Raw genomic sequence first — 22,690 nt, 5'->3', positions numbered from 1 at the left:
CTCCCTTGCTGTCGTCCTCCAAGCTTCCCTCAGAGTAGGAACCTGGAGGAGGGCCTTAGACGTTGAGCATAGTGTATGGGTAGGTTCATGTCGGAAGAGGCATTCTGTCAGGTATTGTTGTCCCAAGCCATCAGGTATTGTGGTCCCAAACCAATACAAGATAAGCTGCTTTCTATCAGATTAGTGGTTCATAATTTAATTCATAAATTATGTGCTTACATCTCAGGTTTTTTTAAGTGCACACCTCAAAATGCATATTGTGACTACAACACACACACACATCTCATACAAATACATTTATCAAAGAGCTATGTTTGGCTAAAGTTGTCTGCTAAGCATACACAAAGAAGCCAACTCATGTTTCTTGCTACGTAATGCATGGAATGGCCTCGCAAGGAAACCCATTGATCCTAGGGCTTCATCCAAATAAACAAAGTACATGCTCTGCCAATGAACCTGGAAAATGTACGTTTTGCTGAGATGTAAAAAGATGATCCCAGAAAAAGAAAAAAGCTGGCAACAATCTGGGAACTACTTCCCACCCTCTCATACATACATACACACACACACACACACACACACACACACAAAGTGAATGCACTTACCTTCTCCAGGAGCAATGCATTGCCTTTTTTAAGGAGGAGAGGAATGAAGGAACTCGTTCAGTTTGAAAGAGGAAAACAGGAGAACATGCGCACTCTAGAGTCAGAACCTGGCCATTCTCATTTCAGCCTCCTGGAATGGAAAAAGAAGGGATATACAAAAGAGGGAAACTGTCAGCTTAGCAGCACAATTAAGAAAGAAGTTGTAATCTGCTAAAGAACAAATCATATGTAACACTGTGGTGTAGAGGCAAGAGTGTTGGGATAGAATTGCAGAGACCCAGGCCTCAGCTAGACCTACCTGGTCTTGCGCGACGGAGGGGTAAAGATCTCGCGATATTTTTATCACAAGATCTCCCCTTCTGTTTGCACATGGCACGAGACGACCTCAGAGGGAGAGGATGTTGCGCACGCTGTTTCGTTTTTTCTTAAAGAAGAGCGCACAAACACTTGCGCACAAAAGGAAAGGTTTTTTTTATTTAAAATAATTTTTCCCACTCCCCCCACCCCCGATGGGCGCAGAGCTCCTGAAGAGTAACCATGAGGAGCCGGGACAAACTGTGATGCCTGCACACAGTTTCCGCAGTCTCGGGATCATCCCGAGTCCATGGAAAAAGTGGCCTCAAAGGCTAGGGCGAGATCCCGGGGCAAGGGAGGGATCATCCCTCCCTGCTCCCAGGATCCCCTATGCATCATGTGGACGCACAGGGACGATCCCAGGGATAGCCCCGGGATATTGCCCCGTCTAGCTATGGCCCCAGTTTCAAATTCTAGTTCAGCGATGAAACTCACTGGGCGACCTAGGGCCAGTCACTATCTCTCATTCTAGCCTACCTCACAGGTTTGTTGTGAGGATAATATGGATGGATGTGGAAGTGAAAGAACTGTTTATACTCCCTGGAAGGACTGGATCTACATGTAATAAAACAAACAAATCATATGGGTGGGGCACCCTAAAGTAATGACTTTAGAGCTTTGCTGTCCTTTTAGCTGAGAGAGTAGCAGAATCATGCACTAGAGTAGCAACATGAAAATAACAGAGACTGCACAGAGGACAGAAATCCTCCACATCTCCAAGAAATGGTTTGGTGCATGATTCTGCCACTCAGGGATGCTGTGATTTGGGCCATGTGTTCATGCCACACTTTAAACAGTTCACAACAGAGTAGCAAGGAGATGCCCACAATGTACATGATGGCTGCGTTCAGACCACACAATAGTCAATGGTGGGTTAATAGTTGATTATCGAGGGGGTACTCCCCACACAACGTGATTATAATCAACCATGGTGTGGATTAAGGCCAGCGTCAAGTTGACTGTTAGTCAATAGTGTGTTTGAGTGACACATCCCCTGCCTTTTCTCCCCCCCCCCCCCAAGTCCTTCTGCAGGTATCCCATCAGTCATTGAGAGTTCTGCCAGCTGAAAAAAGGGGAGAACCAAATTTTCAGGATGCTGAACTTTTATTTGTAAGTTGAAGAGCCCAACGCATTTCGGGCTCTTCAAAGAGAATATATATCGTATCTTACTTGTAGGACATTTTGTTGACATCTTCCTACAAGTAAGATATGATATATATTCTCTTGAGAAGAATTTTATATGTATGTATTGAAATATTAATATACAAAGTATTTTGTCCTTATGCAATAAATTTAAAAATGTTTCAAACAATTTAGATATGTTCATAGGCCCCCGTGGCAATATGTCAAGTTGATTTTACAATAAGAATATATTTTTACTACTATCAGTTTTTACAGGATGTATTTTAAATGTTTACAGCCCCCTGAAGAAGGCCTTGAAAAGATATAGGCCGAAACGCATCCGGCTCTTCAACCTACAAAAAAAAAGTTCAGCATCCTGAGAATTTGCTTCTCCCCCTTTTTCACCTGATTTTGGTGCTTTTCTCCACCTGTTCTTGTTTCTAGTTCTGCCAGGTGGCCTAGAGCTGTTCAAATAATCAACTTTGCACAGCATTGGTTATTTTGGCCAAATAACCAAACATGGTGTGAAAAAGTTGTGAGAGGCAACACAATAACCCACCATTGACTATTTAAGCCACTGTTGACTATTTAACCCACCATTGGTTATCGTGTCGTCCCAACCCAGTTGATATCAACAAGAACAAAAATGGTCTTTAAGGTGTCACAAGACTCTGTTATTTTTGCTGCAACAGACAAGCATTGTCTAGAAATTGTATTAACAAGCCCCGCACAGAGGAAGCAAACATTCACCAACTAACAATTAGCCACATACTAAATTCAATATGTGTCTAATATGAAACAAGGAAAGACAACTGGAAGCTCTGCCTCTTCAAGATGGAACAAGATATTGCACGCAACTCCCATATAGCTCTGTCCCCACTTCATTTTGTGTTGCAGAGCAATACACTTTAAGCTCTCCCCTGCCACAAATCTCAGCCCAGGGGTCATCCTCCAATTCTGGAGTTAGGAACATAGGAAACTCTGCCAGACCATCTAGCCCAATATTTGACACTAACTGGCAGTGGCTCATTTCCCAGCTCTCCTCCCTGGAAATGCCGGGGATTGGAACTGGGACCTTCTGCATGCCAAAGCATGTGGTCTACCAACTGAGCTACGGCCCCTCCTTGCAAAGTTCACTCTGCTTTCCAAACCCTGCATCGCAGATGGAGTGAAAACCAACTTCAACTATCAGCTCACTTCCAAGTCTCAGGTACTAAAATTAGTACAATCCACAGGGCAGGTAAAGCAACAAGCGCACAGCTACACAGGAAATGGCCTAGGCACCAACCACTGGAGACTGCTTCATCAACTGGCTCCTACAGGCAGAATGCATTTCTAACAGCAAAACCCAAGAGAGCCTGGCCACCAGATCTTTGTTAATTTGTTTTATTGCAATTGTGACTTTTCATAAGCCACCTTGGGAACCTGTTGAAGGGTGGCGTTATTTAATTAATAATTAATTTTTAAATTAACAAAAATAAAACAAAACATTTTCCATTTGCAAGTGATTTCAGCTCCTGGAAGAATGATATAATTGACTCTCCTAAGAACTCTTTAAGCCAAACTCAGCACTATGCTTAGGCAGAGATACTAGGCTGACACTGTTCTCATGAGCAATGAAGCAGTCTATTTCCTTTTTCTTTCTTGATCCGAACTGTCGCATAGGAGCTCCTTAGCTAAGAGGCAAAAGCCACGTGACAAAGAACACCACAAGCAACACTCAGCAGCAGGGACAAACTGGCTAACAAGCAGCAGGCTAGTTGAGCACAGCATGCTGGGAATTTTCTGCAGGTCAAATTTCCACCATGCATACATAATGTGAGATTCATTACTGCCATACTAATCTGGAGGAGGGGGACCAGTAATGGAAATAATGCCTCTGCAAAGCCAGAGAAAGGTTGGGTCAGGGAATCAAGGCGAGCACGTCTGAAGCAGGAAGGTTATTGGCTCTGCTTCCTGGAATAAATGCATTAGGGAACCTCTCTGTCTTTTTCAAATCAAGGCTGCAAGGCCACCCAAGATCCACAGGATGGCATTAGCCCAGAAACAGGCTAGAAAATGAATTTAGCTTTATCTAGAGGCTTTGCCTCTTATTTTAGAATTCTTGGAGCTTCCAGTTTGTTGCTTCCATTAGGAAGCAATAAACACCAGTTACCTGATCCCTTTTAACTAGAGATGTCAGGGTTTGAACCTGAGACCTTCTGCATCTAAAGTATGTGGTCTACCACTAAGCTAAAAGTAAACCTTTTGAAGTTGAGTGTCAACTCAGAAAAATAATGTGGAAATCATTGCCATATGGGATAGATGGTTCCTTTGTGAAAAAGGGAGAATAACATAACTTCATACAAATGCACCATAAAAATAGACGTACATACCCACATTTTTTTCTCCCACAGGATGAGTCCAACCCTTCCCTAGCTTTGCAAGGCAATTTGCTGTGACACTGCCAACAATCTGAAAGTTGATTAAGTCAGCAGTACTGCACCCTCCTGCCCATGCTTCAGTTACTTTTTAAAGCATTACTTGTACATTTGTGCAATTAAAAGTTAATTCAGCACCTTTATTTAAAAGACACATACACCATTTTTTAAAGTAGCAGAATGGCATCAGGGAGGAGTGTTCATGATGTCACATGTGCCAACCAATCAGCACTGTGTGCAGCTGGCTTCTGCTGCAAACCCATAGAACTGGTCTTCCTTGAATTCAGTCATGGAGAAGAAAATTCATTTGCAAAGTTTATGATAAGTAAAGCTTCATTTGTATGCAGCTTTACCTATCACAGTATCTTCTTACAGCCTAGAACCCCAATTGTATATCTCCTTCCTTATTCTTCTCCATCTATCAGTACTCCCATATTATTTTTTCTGGATGTATTTCCCTTGTACTTTACTTCCTACCCCACTATTGCTCCATGTTGTTACTTCTTTAGGGATAGTAACCAGGTAGGTAGCAGCTTTTGCTTTGAAGCTCTCTGGTGCCCAAAGCTTATTTTGGAATCTATGAGTGCTTCTAGATGATGCTGTTACTGTGAAATAGCCCTGCGTCATTCACAGAATTTTACAGAGGGTTCAGACCACAATGTTTTCTATTTGTTACCATACTATGTTTGGTAACAAATAGAACCACTCCTTCTGTTCTTACCAGAAAAAATATTTGTTAAGGAGGGAAAGACAGAATACCTGCACAATGCCTTTTGATCAGTAGCACTAGGAGTAGTCCATTTGGAAACATCCTAAGAACCTATTATGTGCCTCCATCGTGTCATGACCACCTCTGAAAATGCACATATGCTTAAGGGGCATTTAATAATAATAATAACAACAACAACATATTTATTTATTACCTGCCTCTCCCTCTGGATCGAAGCAGGGAACAACACTAAATAAAATATAATACATAAATTTAGCTTAAAGAGCATATAAAACAAATGGGTGCCTAGGCATCTGTATGTCAGCAACTGTGAAAAATTCACCATAGTCTGTCTCCATTTTCCCAACAACTCTTTAAAATTCCCATTTTACAACCAGTGGCCAAGCAATTATAAGCTGCCTGTGGTCACACAAGAATTGATTCTCAGATGATGTGGAAATTGCTGGAAATGTGTTTGCAAGGTGGGAGCCATAATGTGTTAAGAGCTTCTCACCATCCCTAACAGAACCATTGGAATCTAAACCTTTATTGCACTCTTGCACTATACTGCAGAACTTCCCAGCACCCCAATTTTATAGCCATCTGATCACCTCTATACTTCGACAAGCAGATATACCAATATCCCCACTTCTGTATTTATGAAATATCCAAAGATTCAAATGAAAAATGAGGCTGCCTGATTTTCTAAATGAGCTATAATTTTCTTATGGAGATACAGAAGTTCACATTGGTGTATCATTTAAGTGCTCTGACTCTTAAATTAATGTGTGTGTATATTAGAGAGAGAGAGAGAATATATGTATATATAATAAAATAAATACGGACTTTTCTTAACAACTCTTAAGATACAAAATCATGCTGCAAACGGAAACAAGACATGAAGCTCCCTCCAACATAATTTTCCTAACACAGTTTACACTTCCCTGTGCCTGTTTGCATTCTCTTTCCCTCCTTATTGTTTACTACAACTTTATTAGATTGTAAGCCTATGTGGCAGGGTCTTGCTATTTACTGTGTATAATCTGTACAGCACCATGTACATTGATGGTGCTATATAAATAAATAAATAATAATAATAATAATAATAATAATAATAATAATAACAGGCTATAATAGTGGGCAAGTGAATCATCACTGAGGCCATCCTAGATAGCTACTCTACTAGTGCTGTTGCTGAGAAGCATTTGCCAGTTACCCTGCTGTCTTTGATTTATTTTCATTTTCCCCAAGCGTGACACATTCCTCCAACAAGGCTGAAGCAAAATCAAGTTCCAATTATGCATCTTTTCCGTCTGGATTCTCTAGGGAATTTTGGAGACACTTAACACATACAGGAGAAAAGCTGTTACTGAATCCCGAAAATCCACTTCAATCTACTTTAGAACAGATATTATCCATGCTGGCCCTAAGCCACATAGTGACAGAGTAAGAAATGCAATGACCAGGAATTCCAGAGAGGTAGCTGTGTTAGTCAGTTGCAGCAAAACCAACAGAGGATCTTGTAGCATCTTAAAGACTAACGAATGCATTATGGCCTAATTTTCTGTAGACTAGAGTTCACGTCATGCTCCACTGTGTTTGAGTTTTGCTAACGTGCCAGCAGATTTCCTTTGGAGGACTACAAGGCTCTTACTATCACATAATTTTCAGTTATGAAGAATTATTCACTCATACAAATAAAGCAAAGTCAGAATTGCAATAACGATCAAGCAAGAAGATGCACAAATAACTTCTGTATTGCAGCTGGAAATACAATCGTGCTACAGTAACCATCTAGGTACCATCAACTGGTGTGTTGCACCATTACATACTTCCTGGTCACCATTACATACTTACACCACAATGACTGAGAACTGGACTATCTTAGATTTTTAAAAGTAAAGCTAGAGAGATAGCTGCAATATAACCTCTTTCTGGGTCCTAGTTTCTGTCGGGGACTCTGGAGGCTTGAAGTCGAAGCCTGAAAGGTGGCGACCCTGCGTGGAAAGATACTGTGGACTGTGAGTGTTAAGCCCTCAGAGCCCTCTTCATGTGCGGAAAGAAATAGGTGTGTCCAACAACAACCACTGAAATTAGCAGGCAGATGAAACGTCTGGACTGGCCAAGGCTGGCATAAATACTGGCCTTCTGCCTTTGTCCTGTCAGCAAAGCAGTACCTTTGGCTTGCTTGTACTTTAGGCAAAAGCTTCCCGCCCAACCGCTCCAGTTCTAGATTAGAGTACTGCCACCCACACCTTTGGACTGGCTCCAACAGTGCTCATAATACAATTGTACACATCTATTGATAATAACCTGCATCTTAGTGGTAATCCCTCCTAGTATGTTTCTACTGGACTCCTGAAATTGCACACACTGCCTACAATCTGGTTAACATGGTGGACAAAGCTCAAATTTACAGACAATTATACTCGGCCAGCTTCCCCCTATGTGTTTTGGACTACAACTCCCAGCATTCCTGGTCACTAGCCACATACTCTGGGGCTGGTGGGCGCTGAAGTCCAAAATATATGGAGGACACCAAATTGGTGAAGTCTGTTTTTAGGTAAAAAGGTGAACACACAAAGGTAGGGTGCAGGAGACAGAAAAGGCACATTGTTACTAGCTCACAGCATATTCTGGTGGGTAGTCCACAACTAAATAATGCACTCTGCTGAGTCACATGAGAAAGACACAGCCTGTTTGTAGTAGGGGGCAGGGCACACATGCAGTTCTTCTAAAAAGCAAACAATTATTTCTGGCTTGAGGCAAGCTACTTAAACAGAGCAAACAGTTGTTCCTAACTAAAGGCAAACCAATGTTGTTATTGAGAAGTGGGAGTGAGTGAATAGGGAAGATGTTGCACAACCTGGACATAAGACACTTGCTACTTGCCTCTAGGTAAAATAGTCAGTTCCCAAGACAAAGTGTGGTTCAGTCTAGTCTGAAGGAGTCTTTCTTTTAAATTATTCCAAGTCAAACAGTGTAGGATGGTTTGCCAAAATTCTGTAGTTATTGTTTGTTTGTTTGTTTATCAACATACATGGTGCTTTACAGAATACAGACAGATTCCCATGCCAGCCAGTATACTGCTCTGTTCCCTAGATCTAGCATTTCATTATGCAAAAAATGCAAATGGAAGAAGAGAAAATGATATAGGGTGAAGCAGAAACTGAAAGACAAGAACCCCCAAGATGGCAATTGAGAAAATCTAGAAAAGAAGAAAGGACAACAGAATGCAAAGAGCAAGCAGCCTCTGGGCAGAGAAATGAAAGCTGGTGAATGTTAAAATTCATCCTTCCAAAGCAGGATCAGTTATACAGCATCTATGCTAGTGCATCATCAAACTTAGGGTTTCAGTATTTGACCTGTCTTAAAATTCATGGTCATTTATCGTCAAATAATGGTCAATTATTGAAAACATTAATTTATTACAGCTGTAACAAAGAGAGAGAGAGATGTCAAAAACACAAAACCTATTACCTATCAATTATGAAATTCAAATTTCCCGGGGTGTGTGTGTTCTGGGGGGAAATTGTTTTCCCCCACATGGCTTCAAAAATCTCCAGACATTTTACATCTTCAACCTACACTCACTGGCTCTGATCTCAAGGAAAGTTTGGTGCAGTATGACTGCATTGCACTTGGTAGTAGGGATTGCCACCAGATGTCAAGGTGGAATCTTGAACTCTGTGAAAGGTATACCTTGTTGAACTTCAGGAGACTGAACATAAAGGTTCAGCCAAAAGAGAGAATGAGAAGGATGCTCATACGTACCCATGACTAGCCAGCTATAACATAGAAGAGTATGTAGTGATCTTACCAATATACATATTACCACCACAGGCTCCTAAGAAGAGCTCTGCTGGCTAAAAATCAAGATTGATCTAGGTTAGTATCCTCTTTCTCAAGATGGCCAACCGCATGCCTTTGGAAAGTCCACAAGCAGGACATGAGGGCAAGAGCCCTCTCCCACTGCTGTACAGTCTCTGAACCTCAATGTAGCATATTGCTATTATGACTACTAAAAGCAAGAGGTGCAAAAGCAGGAAAGCATCCAAAATAGATCCATGAATAGAAGAGAAATGTCTCAAGATGCTGAAACAGAAAAATATTTGTTAAAAAGCCAAATAAAAAAAATTACAAGTAAAATTTCTGTTTGTCCATCTTGAGACATTTCTCTTCCATTTGTGTGTCTACTATGACTAGTAGTCACTAATAACATTACCTCCATGCATTTACCTGAAAAAAACTGCCAACAGCTTTCACTTATTAGCAACTCTTGGTAATGCAACACACTCCTTTTCTAGCATCTAAGTGTACACATCTAATTTTATTTCCATTTTATCCCATTACATAGAGCAACAAGAAGCCCCAAAGAGTCTACATTGCAGGAAACAGGGATTGGGAAGTATGACTTTATCTTTCTGATGGCAAATCAAGATCTACACAGATAAATAATTAAGAAAAAAGGAAGGGAGTGGCCTACGCAATAATCAAGTGTAAGTAAGGACCTATAGGGTATAGTTCAAATTCCTAAAATACTTAGAATGCAAATTAACTTGTGAGATATTTTTGTTAACTCGATGATGTATACTTAACAGATGTATATTTTTACAACAGTCATTATGTCATCAAATCAAGTCAATAGTCCAACTACAATATCAACAGTGCAAAATCAACGTTCCAATTGCAATGACAAATCAAAATTACAATATTAACAGTACAAAATCAAGGTTCCAATTACAATAACAAATCAAGACGGTAATTCCAGATTATACATTCCATTTCCAATAGTCTTCCTCAGTTGTATGTCACTGTCTGTGTTTTAGTTTGTCAGTCACTTGAAACTGCCCAACGGGGGACAAAGCACTGAAATAAACAATATACAAGCTAAACATCACATATATCACTAAACAGTATTTTAACAGCCCAATTTAAGCTGAATAATTACCTTTCTACATGTGAGTAGTGATGACAATTAACAAAAATATCTCACAATATAATTTGCGTTCTAAGTATTTTAGGAATTTGAGCTATACCCTATAGGTCCTTACTTACACACAGACAAATAATTGCCAGTCACACTTAGTGTTTTACGAACTCTATCTGTGCCTGCCCTGCGAGTGCTTGACCAGCCACTAGCCTGGGCTACCCCAACGAGACAGGCCACACAAGCCTCTGCCGAGTGCTCATGAGGTTTGCAAGCCCTCAGCAACCACCCTCTCTTTCCCTTCGCTAATGGTGGCCACCACTGGTGCGAAAGAGGAAATGTGAAATTTCTGGAGGCTCCAGATATTGTGCATTTGCCCCCCTCCACACAAATGGCACAATTTAGTATGGAGGGGGGGGGAATGCACACTTTCCGGAGGCAATTTCCCCTGATGCATTAATGATGGCCATCATTAACACAGCAGGGGGAAAGGACACAATCTGTAAGCCAGGGCAGCCCCAAGTGTTTGCGGGGACTCACAAGCACTCGGGAGTGGTTCGCCCTCACAACGGTATGTCCGTTTGGGTAGGGTGACCATATGAAAAGGAGGACAGGGCTCCTTGTACTGAAAAGGGAATTTCAGCAGGTGTCATTTGTATATATGGGGAACCTGGTTAAATTTCCTCTTCATCACAACAGTTAAAGCTGCAGATGCCCTGCCCTCTTTTAAATCTGGCCACTCTAGTATAGCTCCTGCACTTTAACTGTTGTGATGAAGAGGGAATTTCACCAGGTTCTCCATATATACAAATGACACCTGCTGAAATTCCCTTTTCTATGCAACTGTTAAAGATACAGGAGCCCTGTCCTCCTTTTCATATGGTCACCCTACGTTTGGGTCCAGGAGGGCCAGGCGCGGGGGTGTCCAATGCCCTCGCAGACCCAACCGGACACTCACAACATCCCTAGTCACACAGCCCTAGCGGCCACCTAGAAGTATCTCTCCTCATACTGTACACACTGTAATATTTATCTTAAATTAATATTTCACTAAGCCTTACATTCGCTGAGGAACACTGAGCAGCCCAGTGCTCTGGAAACTTTTCTGTGTGATATGAGATTATTTTTGTTTATATTTGTGAAGTCTATCTGCTGCTTTGAAAATTGGCAATTTTTTGGCTTTCAGACAATACAATTGCTTTTGCTTTGTTTTGTGTTGTGTAGTGTTGCTTTTTTACTTGCTATTTTTTAACTGCTATTTTGCCATGTATTTTGGCTCAATGTGCCCTAGATGCCACTATATCAAAAAATCTCCTGAAACCTCCATCTCACTGCACATCTGCAATGTTTCCGATTAACACAACTGTATTGCGAGACTTGCAGTGTTAAAAGTTTCCTTAAGGGGCCAGCTACTGAATTTTTTTATTTTTAAAGTTTTCTGTCAGTAGTAATAATTTTAAAAAATGGAAATGCTCTAAAGGCATTTTAAACCAGAACATAAAACGAAACAAACTAAAACCTAAGTTATCTTTAATCTGTAGGTTTTGAAACACTATTTCATCTATTAGCACTTGACTTATACAATTTGTAAACTTTTCCTACGGCAATAGTTCTTTTCTATGCCAAGATAAACAACCCGATTTTTACCTGCTCTCATGTGATCTTGTTCTCTCGTTCTCTCTCTCTCTCTCTCTCTCTCTCTCTCTCTCTCTCTCTCTCATTTCTCTCTCTCTCTCTCTTTCTCTAATAGCACTCGCACATCAAGACCATAACTACAATGAACTCTCAGATCGCGCTCAAGTAGCCAAAAGTATAGTAGCAGAGGATACATACTACTTTATACAGAGCAAGTCCATTGGTTCATTTAGCTTAGCACCCTCTACTCTCACTGGCATCAGATCCCCAAAATCTCACACTTTCCCATCCTTGCTGACATCCCCTTAAAAAAACACAGCAAAAGATACTAAAATCTGAACCTGGAAGTTTCCATGTGTGATGTATGTGCTTTACCAGTGAGCTATGGCCTTTTCCCACTATGCAATTAGAAGGGGAAGCCATTTACACACACAAACAATTTCCACATCTTTAAAACTTAGGCCTTAGCTAGACCTACCTTTTAATCCACGACAGAGGAGGGAAGATCCCGCGATGTGATTATCGCAAGATCCCTCCTCCATTTACACGTGAGGCGCGGCAACCTCAGGAGGAGAGGCATCGCGCCCGCCTTTTTTTTTTATGCGACAGGAGCGCACGAGTGCTAGAGCGCTGAAAGGTAAGTTTTTTTAAAAAAATACTTTAATTTCCCCACTCCCCCCCACCCTACCCCCAATGAGTGCAGTGCTCCTGAGGAGCGCTTCGCCCCATGTGCGGTTCCTGGTTCCACACGAGGAATCACTCAGAGCCGGGTCAACCCACGGCAACGGGCCACATGTTCCATGGTCTTGGCTCAGCCTGAGACCGCAGAAAAACCGGGCCCAAACTAGAGAACTCTATCCTGGGGCAAGGGAGGGGTGATCCCTCCCTGATCCCGGGATCCCCTGTGCGTCATGTGAACGCACAGGGACGATCCCGGGGTTCGCCCCTGGATAAAGCCCCGTCTAGCTAAGTCCTTAGTGAAGCTCATCAGCACCAAATTACACCTTGTTTAAAAAAGAAAGCATGTGTAAAATAGGTACAAAGACTAGAACAAAATTGAATGGTTGTACAGTTAGCTTTTGCCACTCAAAATCCTGCCCATTTCTGCTTAAATCTTCAGGTCACCTTAAGAATGCTCACAAGAGCTTTTAATCATATTTTTACAGCCTGCAAAATTAGTTGTGCCCATAAAAATGTTTGACTTTGCTTTATAGCAACAATTTTAATGCCAAGTCATGGGCTCACAAACACTTTGCTGTCCAATCAACAGCATCCCGATCGCAACAAAGCATGCTTACTTTCCTCAACTGACAAGGTGCCTTCTCTAATACAGTAACAATTGGCTTCAATAGTCAATTGGCTTCAACACCCCTGACCCCTTCCCAGCACCTTGTTGTGAAAGCTACACTTCCAAAACCGCAAACACTCAAAACAAGTACTTGCATTCAGTCAAAATCCAGCATCCCTGTGCACATGAACTAGGCCAGCTTCTCACCCCAAAATGTCACATAGTAAGATGGCAACTTTAGGGATGCAGCAAAACTTCCATCACTAAGAGCCATCAAGCTGGGAGTGTTCAGAGGCTACAGTTACCTCAGAATATGGCAGCACCATTCCTGATTGACTCGAAGCACATTATACAAGGACTCCAGGGTTTACACCAGCTCCCTGTTGTCGTCTCTGTTCAATAGTCAAGGAGATTACTTTGACCTAGAAGGCCTAAGTTGTTCAGGCCCTGCCTCCTACAGTATGTCCCATCAGGACTGACATACACAGCACAGAGGCTCCTGTATGTTTTCACTTTGCCTTCACTTGGGCTAAAACCAATATTACTTGGGCTAAAACCAACATTACAACTACTATTTCAATGTGAATCTAAGGTGCAAGACTTTCTGAAATTTAGGTTCGATATAGACTAGTGCATAAAATGGTACCCGACTGTAGGTGACTTATACAATAGATCCACTGGAAATAGGGTAAGCTCAGGTTTATTCAGCATATATGAAGCTTATGCCTACATGTATTTTGCTTGTTTCTTTTGTTTTCATTCATTTTGACAGGCCTACCCAGATGAATTTTAAACCTAAGAATTTTAAGATGCTGTGATTGTTATTTTAATATTGTATTGGTTTTATATGCTCTTTTAACTAATTTTATGTATTATATTGTATTTGGTGTTGTTCCCCACCTCGATCCAGACGGAGAGGCAGGTAATAAATATTATTATTATTATTATTATTATTATTATTATTATTATTTCAGATTTCCTCTAGCACTCCCTTACTTTCCCCTTCATGTTCCTTGTCCTATTTTGTACAAAAAAAACCAAAAAAACAAGACACCTAACCACCCCTCCAGTCTCTGTACTTTAATACAGTATCCTGAACTCTCATTTCCTGTTCATGCTGATATCTGAATGGCCAATCCATTTACATGATACCTTTCCAAACTGCTGCAGAAAAGCTAATAGTATCAGGAGTAACTCTAGCAGTACAACTTTTATTCAATGAAATGCATTTACAATCACTTACATGATAAAAAAGTCATATTGACAGAAAGACTTATATACGTGTAGACCAAATAGAAGAACACAATCCTGCAAGCAACTCAGTATACTCATGCACAAACTGTGGATAAGTGCTTTAACTATCACAATTCTTGTCTTAGGAGTAGCTCAATGGATACCAAAGATTATAACATTAGATGTGGCTTTCATTGTCGTTCTAATATCTGATAGGATGTAAAATTGCATTGACAGATCCAGCCTCTAACATCCCAAAGCTGACAGGAGGATAAAAGTATTCAGCAACAACCTTACTTTAAATCATGTTTTTGAATTAACAGTCCCAGAATAAGTTCCAATGGAATATGCTGACCAACAACTGTGATTTCACATTAATGAAAACAATATGCAAAACTAGGTTAGTTATGTGAAATTAAAATGTTACCAACAGCAGTCTGGAACAGGACAGATATAGCATATAACTCCAGTCTTATTTGATCTGCATTGGCAACTTATTCAATTCCAGGCTGAATTCAAATTGCTGGTTCTTATCTTTACGACCCTAAACGGCTTGGTACCAGAGTACCTTAAGAACAACCACTTCCCATGTGTTTTCTCCCATAATCTCCACTCAATATTTGATGGTCCTGCTCCATGTTCCCCTGCTGACTGAAGTACAGTGAAGTATGCTTTGGAATGCCCTACTGAGGGACTTCCACTTCCCCCCATTGTCAATTTACTTTGTCATTTGGGGAGGGGGACTTGGCTCTTCAGGCTGGCCTTTGATCATTTGTGGCACTCTACATTTGTGGCATTTCTGGTTTCCCTACTGTCTTTTATTTTATCTTCTGTTATACTGTAGTTATTTCTATTGCTGCTGCCTTGTGCTGCTCACATTGTTTTATTGCTTCAACATTTTGAAAATCTGGAATTGTGACTCAAATAGACAGCAGGCTCTACAATCAAGCCATTCATCTATCCTAAGTGCTGGCGAGGAGGGGGTTGGGGCTCTACCTGCCTTGCATGCAGAAGGTCCCAGGTTCAATCCCCAGCTTCTCCAGGTAGGGCTGGAAAATCTCCCTGAAACCCTGGACAGCCACTGAAAGTCAGTGTCGACAATACTGGGATTGATAGACCAAGGGTCTGAATCAGTATAAGGCAGTTTCCTATGTTCCTATGACCCAGGCAGGCCAAAAGAAACGATGGAGAAATTTCCACCTCCCATTCCTCCTTTAAACGTATTTTTTAGTTAGATGGGCCTCTGAGCCCAATTAGCTTGCTTACCTTCTGGGGATGGAAACAGAACCACTTTAGAATCCTGCAGATCCATTGTGCCCATAGCCACTTTAGTTTGGCAGAGGGATGTCTGGGGGCAATAATGGGTTGGATGTGAGCAAACACATGGAAGCTTAATCCAGTCAAGACAGAGGTGCTCCACATCAGTCGAGTTGCTGATCTGGAAATACAGATCCAGTCTGTGTTGGATGGAATTGTACTCTCCTTAAAAACTCATGTTCTTATTCTGGGCCTAGCTTTAGCCCTGGTGCTCAGGTGATGGCTATAGCCATGTATACCTTTGCTCAGTTGGACCCAGCTTTAGCCCTGAGTGCTCAGGTCAAAGCTGTAGCCAGGTGTGCCTTTTCTCAGTTTAGGTCACTGTGACATTTATATCTATTCCTGGAGACTACAGATATGGCATGTTACAGTTATATCACATCTGGACTACAGAAATGTACACTACATGGGGGTGCCTTTGAAAAGGTATCTGAAACATCCACTGGTCCAGAATGTGGCAGCTAGGTTGTTAATCCAGGCTGCTTAATATGAGCATGTGTCTCCCCTTCAAGAGACCTTTATCTGCACTGGTTTCCGATTTGTTTCTGGGCCCCATTCAAAGTGCTGGTTATGATCTTTAGAGACTTTGTATAATGTGTTTTACACTTTGGAGCCAGGACACCCAAAAGATCATCTTCTTCCATATGAACCTGCCTGTTCTTTTAAGGTAATTTTTGGAGACTGTCTACTGTGTTCTATCAATCTCAGAGCTCTCTTTAGCTGGGACCGAGAAGAGAAGGGTCTTCTTGGTAATTGTACCCAACTCTGGCTCTCGCTCCTGAGAAAAGCTCCTCTTGCTCCCTCACATATGGCATTGCACCAGATGGCAAAACCTTTCTCTTTAGAATGGCTTTTGTCTCATAACATTGTCAGGATTTTTATTCTGATGATAGATTTATTGATAATGATATTCCCCTGCTGCTTTAACTGATAATGGTGTTGATATTTTTATGGTTTTTTGTCTTATAAAACTGCTGTTACAATGAGTCATATTCTGTCTTGCTCTTTATACCTTTCTTTTTAGTCTTGGCATTTTGACATTTTTTTTATGCTTCATGGCAAAGGTAGGCAACCGGGTGCCCTCTGGATATTTTGGACAACAACTTCCATGAACTACAGCCGTCACGGCCAGTGATCAGGGCTTCTGGGAGTTGTAGTCCAAAATATTTTCTTGATTGCCTACCCTTCCTGTATTGTGACTCTATTATCCACTTTGCACTTTTTGGGAAATGCCAGATATAATTTTTAAAGGATAAACAAATAAAAGTAAAATAAAATAAATTTGGTTTCCTGGCAAGAAAAGTGGGTTATACATTCTTAAAATGAAACAAATAACTGAATTACATGCTTACACGTGGTACTTCGGGCTTATGATGTATTTCTAATGCAGCCCGCAGTGTTAGAAATCTTGCCCAACCTCGGTCTATATGCAAAACAGGGACCTGGCCAGTTTAGTACTTTAATGGTAGCCTGCAGGTATAGCTGTGATGGAAGAGATTTTGGCATGCAACAGGGCTGCTAATTAACGTACATGCCTAAAAGCATTGCCACCTGTCCTGTTGCTTTTATCAAATGCCTTTCTCCAATTCCCCAAAGTAAGCAGAGATAGATAGAGCATCTTCAGTCTGCAAGGAAAGGCAGCCTTATCAGCTTTTGTTCACAGGCAGGCTTGCTCAGTTGGACGCGTCTTGGCCAGCAAAAACGGCTGCAGCTTGAAAGCAAGGTATCTGTGGTGCAATCCAGTGGGAACTCAAACAACAACATTCCTGTGGTCTGAAGGGGAGGGGGATTCTCTGTGAAAGATGCAGCCAGCCATGCCAGGCAATTCCACAGAGGAATGTCTCTTCCCCCCCCCCGCCCCTTTCCCTGGAATTTGCTAAGACACTTGAAAGGCGAGAGGGACAGGTGCGTTTCGCAGTACTGAGAGATAATTCAGCGCCTTCAAATATGAAGGAAGCAAACCTCCTCTCCACAGCATTCTGCAGCAAGTTCTGTTTACGTCTACGCTGCAGCTGCTGGGCTCTTGTATGAGGGGTGGGGGAAGTGCGTTTGCTGTGGGAATCCAAGCTGAAACTCCAGCGTGGCAGAGCAAGAAAGCAGCTCTGCTATGTTCTCACTTCATTGCCTCAGGAATCGGAGAGCTGCAAAGCCTAGCAGACAGGCGCAGGATATAGCCCAAGTCTCCTAGAAAGCCAGCGAGCCTTCTGATTTTCTGCAGTCCCTTTCTCCATAAACTCCCTTCCCTTCATTGTTGGGGCACAAAGAGGGATGCGGTGACTTGTGCCAACCAGAAAACAAAACAGCAGCTCAATGGAGAGGATGGTAAGGCGACTGAAGCACTGGGCTCACGCAGCCTGCATGCGCAGAGAAATGTGCTAGCCCAGGGGGAAAGTAGGCTGGAGCAGTGTGCCTGTGTGCACACTGTTCAAACAAATTCGATTGCATATCAGCACCAAGGAAACCCAAACTCTGCACCAAGGAAAGCTAAACATTGCAACTTGTAAACATCATGCAAGTTTAATTTAAATTTAATTATTAAAGCATGTAAAATAAAGCAATTTGCACATCTATATATGCTTCTGTATTTGCCCATTATGCAGGGAGTTGCAGTTACAGAAGGAATGAAAAGTTACTAGTAAAATCAAAACAATAATAACAGTAAAAGGAAAGGAAAGAGAAAGCTAAGATACTCAGGAAGCTGAATTCTGTACCATCGTATTCTGTACTTGCTGTGTAAAATTGGGATTAAGTACATACTGGAAATTTCAAATAGGGATAGCTTCTGCTCCATCATAATATCTGCAGTTTCAACATTTATATTATAGCCTGTCCTGAGCTCAAGATATAGAGAGGGCTGCAAGTCTCTTATCAATAGAAAATAAAAATAAATAGACAAATGCATATAGTTGTAGGTCTCATCATCTTCATAGTCAATACAAGGCAAAATGTAGCCATGAGGAGAAAGCACAACATGCCTAAACCTGTTCTAGAGAAAAGAGACTCTATCCCTTGTGCAAGGGTGGCCACCATGCAGTTAAGCCTGCCTATGCCACACACATTTAGTACACATTTGCAAATGCTTCTTGGTTAATCAGGGGTGGGGTTGGGGGAATGAGGGGAGAGGTAGGAGATATTGCATAAAGTAAGAAGGCAAAGGGTGTGGCTAGCACCCTGATAGTCATCTTTGTTATTATTCCCTGCATGCAATAAAGTGGTGATGGCTAAGATGGTGATGTCCAGATCCATCTCCTCACCAATATACTTTCCATTCTGCTGGGAGTCAGGTCCAGCCCTACCACTGTGTGGGCTGATGCACCAGCATCAGGCGGTGGAGCGGGAAGAGCAAGCAAATGCACCGGTCCTCCCCCTGCCACCTGGGTCAGGAGGGCCATCCTGCTGCCACAGCCACAATCACAGCCGCCCCCTGCCTGCCTGCCCGCCTGCTCACTCATCTTTCCTCACTTGCTCAGTCAGTCAGCAACCTGCCTGCTCAGCTGCTCTCATCTTGTGCCCAACCACAGGGCTCCTGGGAGAGGATGTGCCCACCCACCCCCAGCAATGGAGGCACCAAACAAGTTCCATAAAAGGGCATCCCAGCCTCAGCATCAGCTCCACCCAGCACACGAGAGGGTGTCTTGACAGTGCTTCCTGTGCCATCCGTGAAGGCAGGCAAGTGCAGGCCAAGCAAGGCAAAGGATGCCTTCATGGCAGGGGGTGGGATGAGTGAGGTGTGGCGGCTGCATCAGGGGAGGAAGGGAGCAAGCGAGTGAGCAGCCAAATGAACATGCCAATGTGGGTGAGTACGCAGTAGCCTACTGGACCACCATGTTTCTTCATGATATTGCTCATGCTAAAAGCAATAACACACCACTGACAAGTCAATGCAGGAGCAAGCCAGTCTGCCTTCTGATCCATCACGCCAGGGGCCATTGCCTGTCCCATGGAAGCGCAGTTAGAAAAGTCTTTCAGTCCAGTCACCATACTTCCTAATGACTCTGCATGTGCTAGGACTATCTGACCAAAAACTAGCACAAACAGTAGAGAAAGGAATGACAAATTGTCATTATATGAGAACCAGAAATTGTGGTTTTAAAAAATCCTCTAATTTGTAGGATCGGCCCAAAACATTTTGCAGCCTGAGGCAAAGGACAAGATGTTACCACCACAACCCCATCCACAAACAGAACTTGATCAGAATGGCAGGTGGATTTTATTTTGACAATGGAGATGGCACAGTAGCCTCCTGAGGGCAGCAGGCAAGCTTAAGGGGTGTAGGGCAAGCCACATGGCCCACATAGATTTGTCCTCCAACATCTCACCACCCACTCCCTCCTGCATAGCATCTGCTGCCTGAAGCAAATGCCTCACTCTGCCTAATGGTACGGCCGGCCCTGCTAGTTTGCTAAACAAATCACAAAAACAATCCAGAGTTTGAAGTTGGTTTGTTTAGCAATTGATTAGCACTTACTTTAAACAATTCCTGATCTTCATGTAACAAGTAGCCAGGAATATCCAAAAATGAAACTAAATTCTGGTTTATTCATCCTTCTGGCAGCACAAGAGGAGAGGAGAGGAGTGGGTAAAGTCCTCAAGCACAGTGCTTTGTGCAGGTATATTCCTGCTTGTGCATATAACCTTAACTTTTAGTTTGCTGTCATGTGAAAATTCGCCTCTCTTCTCTACAGATTTGCTTTAATGCCATAAAGATGTTTTCTCAAAGGGCTCATCTACACCAAGCAGGATATTCCACTATGAAAGCGGTATATAAAAGGCAGGAGCCACACTACTGCTTTATAGCAGTATTGAAGTATACTGCAGGATCTACACTACTGCTTTATAGTGGTACTAAAGTGCACTGACCACTGTTGGGGGCCTTGACACATCTACACCCTGTAGATGTGTCTACACCCTGGGCGGTTTTTGTGAACCGCCCAGAGAGCTCCGGCTATTGGGCAGTATAGAAATGTAATAAATAAATAAATAAATACACCAAGCAGGATATAACACTATGAAAGCAGTATGAAAGCAGTATATGGTATGTGTCATGGGCCCCGACAGTAGTCAGTGTACTTCAATACCGCTATAAAGCAGTAATGCGGCTCCTGCCTTTTATATACCACTTTCATAGTGGAATATCCTGCTTGGTGTAGATGAGCCCATAGACAGCCTCATCTCTACATCCCTGGGAACACCAAACATATACTTCAACTCCCCATCAAGCCCCCTGCAATTTGTTTTTGGCTTTATCTCAGCTTTGGCAGGCCATCTTTCTCCCTCCCAGGTCAATGTCACAGGCAAAAGCATAACAAGATGTACACAGGACACATAGAAGAAGCTGGGATGAGGAGCAGAAACCTGCAGTATCGGTAAAGGAGGGATCCTGTTCTCTCTAGCTCAAGCACATGATAAGGATTGAAGGGAAGAGTTCAGAACCACAGAGTATATTCAATGAGTCTTCTGGAAAAATGTCTACAAAAGTGTATGTACGAAATTAAGAGTAACATTCTAGGCTTTATATTTTCTGTGCTGTGAAGAGATTAGCTTCAGCATTCACTCCTGAGCAGGTGGGACTTAGCATTACAGGTCGAAAGAGAGAAGATAGGCTGACTCATTCTCTGCATGTATGTACACACATCTCTGTCAGCTAAGCTGTGTACAAATACCATTAGAAGTTGCCAGAAAAGGAGAAAGCGTTGAAACACAGCATGGAGAGTGCAATAGCACCTTCTGCAAAAGCAAAGGCACAGCACTGAATTCACCCAGTACCCAAGGCCTCAAAGCTGACAAAGGGAGGCTAAACTTCATCTGCAATGGTGCACCTGTCCACTTATATTTGCTTTCCCTAGATTCAGCTTCAGTCAGCTCACCTGTGTCCAGGCCTCTTTCCGCAAACTGATCTGAAGTAACCACTAGAACTGCAGGATCAGATCAGATGGGAAAGGACACAATCCCATACATGACACAACAAATTTCCACTCCCTTTCACCCAGAAATCAAGTATATCTTTTTTAATTTTTGTATGTCTCTATCTGTTTTAATTATACATGTTTTAATTTGTAAAGCCGCCTTGAGTCCCAGTACTGGGAAAAAGGCAGAATTATTATTATTATTATTATTATTATTATTATTATTATTATTATTATTATTATTATTATTTAACCAGTAGTAGGAAAAAAGAAGAAACCTGTAAAATGCTACAACACTATCTTTTGGGGCCTTCCTACAAACAACAAATAGAACCACACAAGATTGCTACATATATCAGGTACTCCATCGTCAAAAGCTGCCAAAATCTCTAAAGTGATCAGTAGGGTACAATTACTGTTATAGATTTCAAAGCAAACATAATCAATCAATTAAGGTCAGAGATTCCATCTCAATACCATACCCAGTTCAAAAACCAATAGGGATTGAGGAAACCCATCACATTACAGTATGCCTGGAGTAGCAGAGAAAACATATATTCCATATATCTTTCTTCTTTTTAAGCAACTGGGAAATTATTGGCAAGATCTTTTGTTTTGTTTTTAGAAGAGACTACAGAACTCTAGATTTAAGGGCATTTAAGGGGTTCAATGGTTCTGTTATATTTTTAGTTTATCCATCACCCTTGCTGCACATTCTCTTCCCTTTTACCTAGGACAAGGATAGACAATGTGGTGCCTGTGGGCACCAATATGCCCCCAGACACTTTTCTTGGTACCCATTGAGATACCCTACTCCTCCAAATTTTGCCATAAAGCGACGCCACATTTGCCACAAAGCAACACGGGAACCTCTCTGCTGCCATCTTAATTTCCCAAGAATGTCTCTGGACAGATTACCTGTCGTTTGTGACTAGCCATGCCCATCCATGGCAGCCATTTTATGGTTGTGCCCAAGACAGTTTCTCAAATATCCAAATGTGCCCACAGCCCTAAAAGGTTGCCTGCCCCTGGCTTAAGCCAATGACAATCGCTCTTTCATCCACTTTTCAGGAAATTTAGCAGAACAATCTCTCCTGTGCAAGCGACTTAATTTTGTTAAATGGACAAAGCAATAGGATTGCTCCTCAGGTTATTTGTCATATGACAACAT

At 42.0% G+C, this 22,690-nt stretch overlaps 1 protein-coding gene across 5 annotated transcripts in view; it reads right to left on the bottom strand.

The window, feature by feature from the left end:
- The window catches only part of CHD6 (chromodomain helicase DNA binding protein 6), a 130,889-nt gene that overhangs the window by 88,900 nt on the left and 19,299 nt on the right, over window positions 1–22,690 (bottom strand). For 4 of the 5 annotated variants that reach the window (XM_063144946.1, XM_063144961.1, XM_063144969.1 and 1 more), the window contains exon 2: window positions 606–735. The exons of the other annotated variant lie outside the window; for it this stretch is intronic. The gene's annotated coding sequence lies outside the window, so the exon portion shown is untranslated. The remainder of the gene's footprint in view (window positions 1–605; window positions 736–22,690) is intronic. 5 annotated transcript variants of the gene reach the window in all.

Source organism: Elgaria multicarinata, chromosome 1, assembly GCF_023053635.1.
Source record: "Elgaria multicarinata webbii isolate HBS135686 ecotype San Diego chromosome 1, rElgMul1.1.pri, whole genome shotgun sequence".
In the NCBI taxonomy this organism is placed as follows: Eukaryota; Metazoa; Chordata; class Lepidosauria; order Squamata; family Anguidae; genus Elgaria; species Elgaria multicarinata.
Note: the sequence above shows the minus strand (reverse complement) of the source record. Positions and strands in the feature narration are given on the sequence as shown.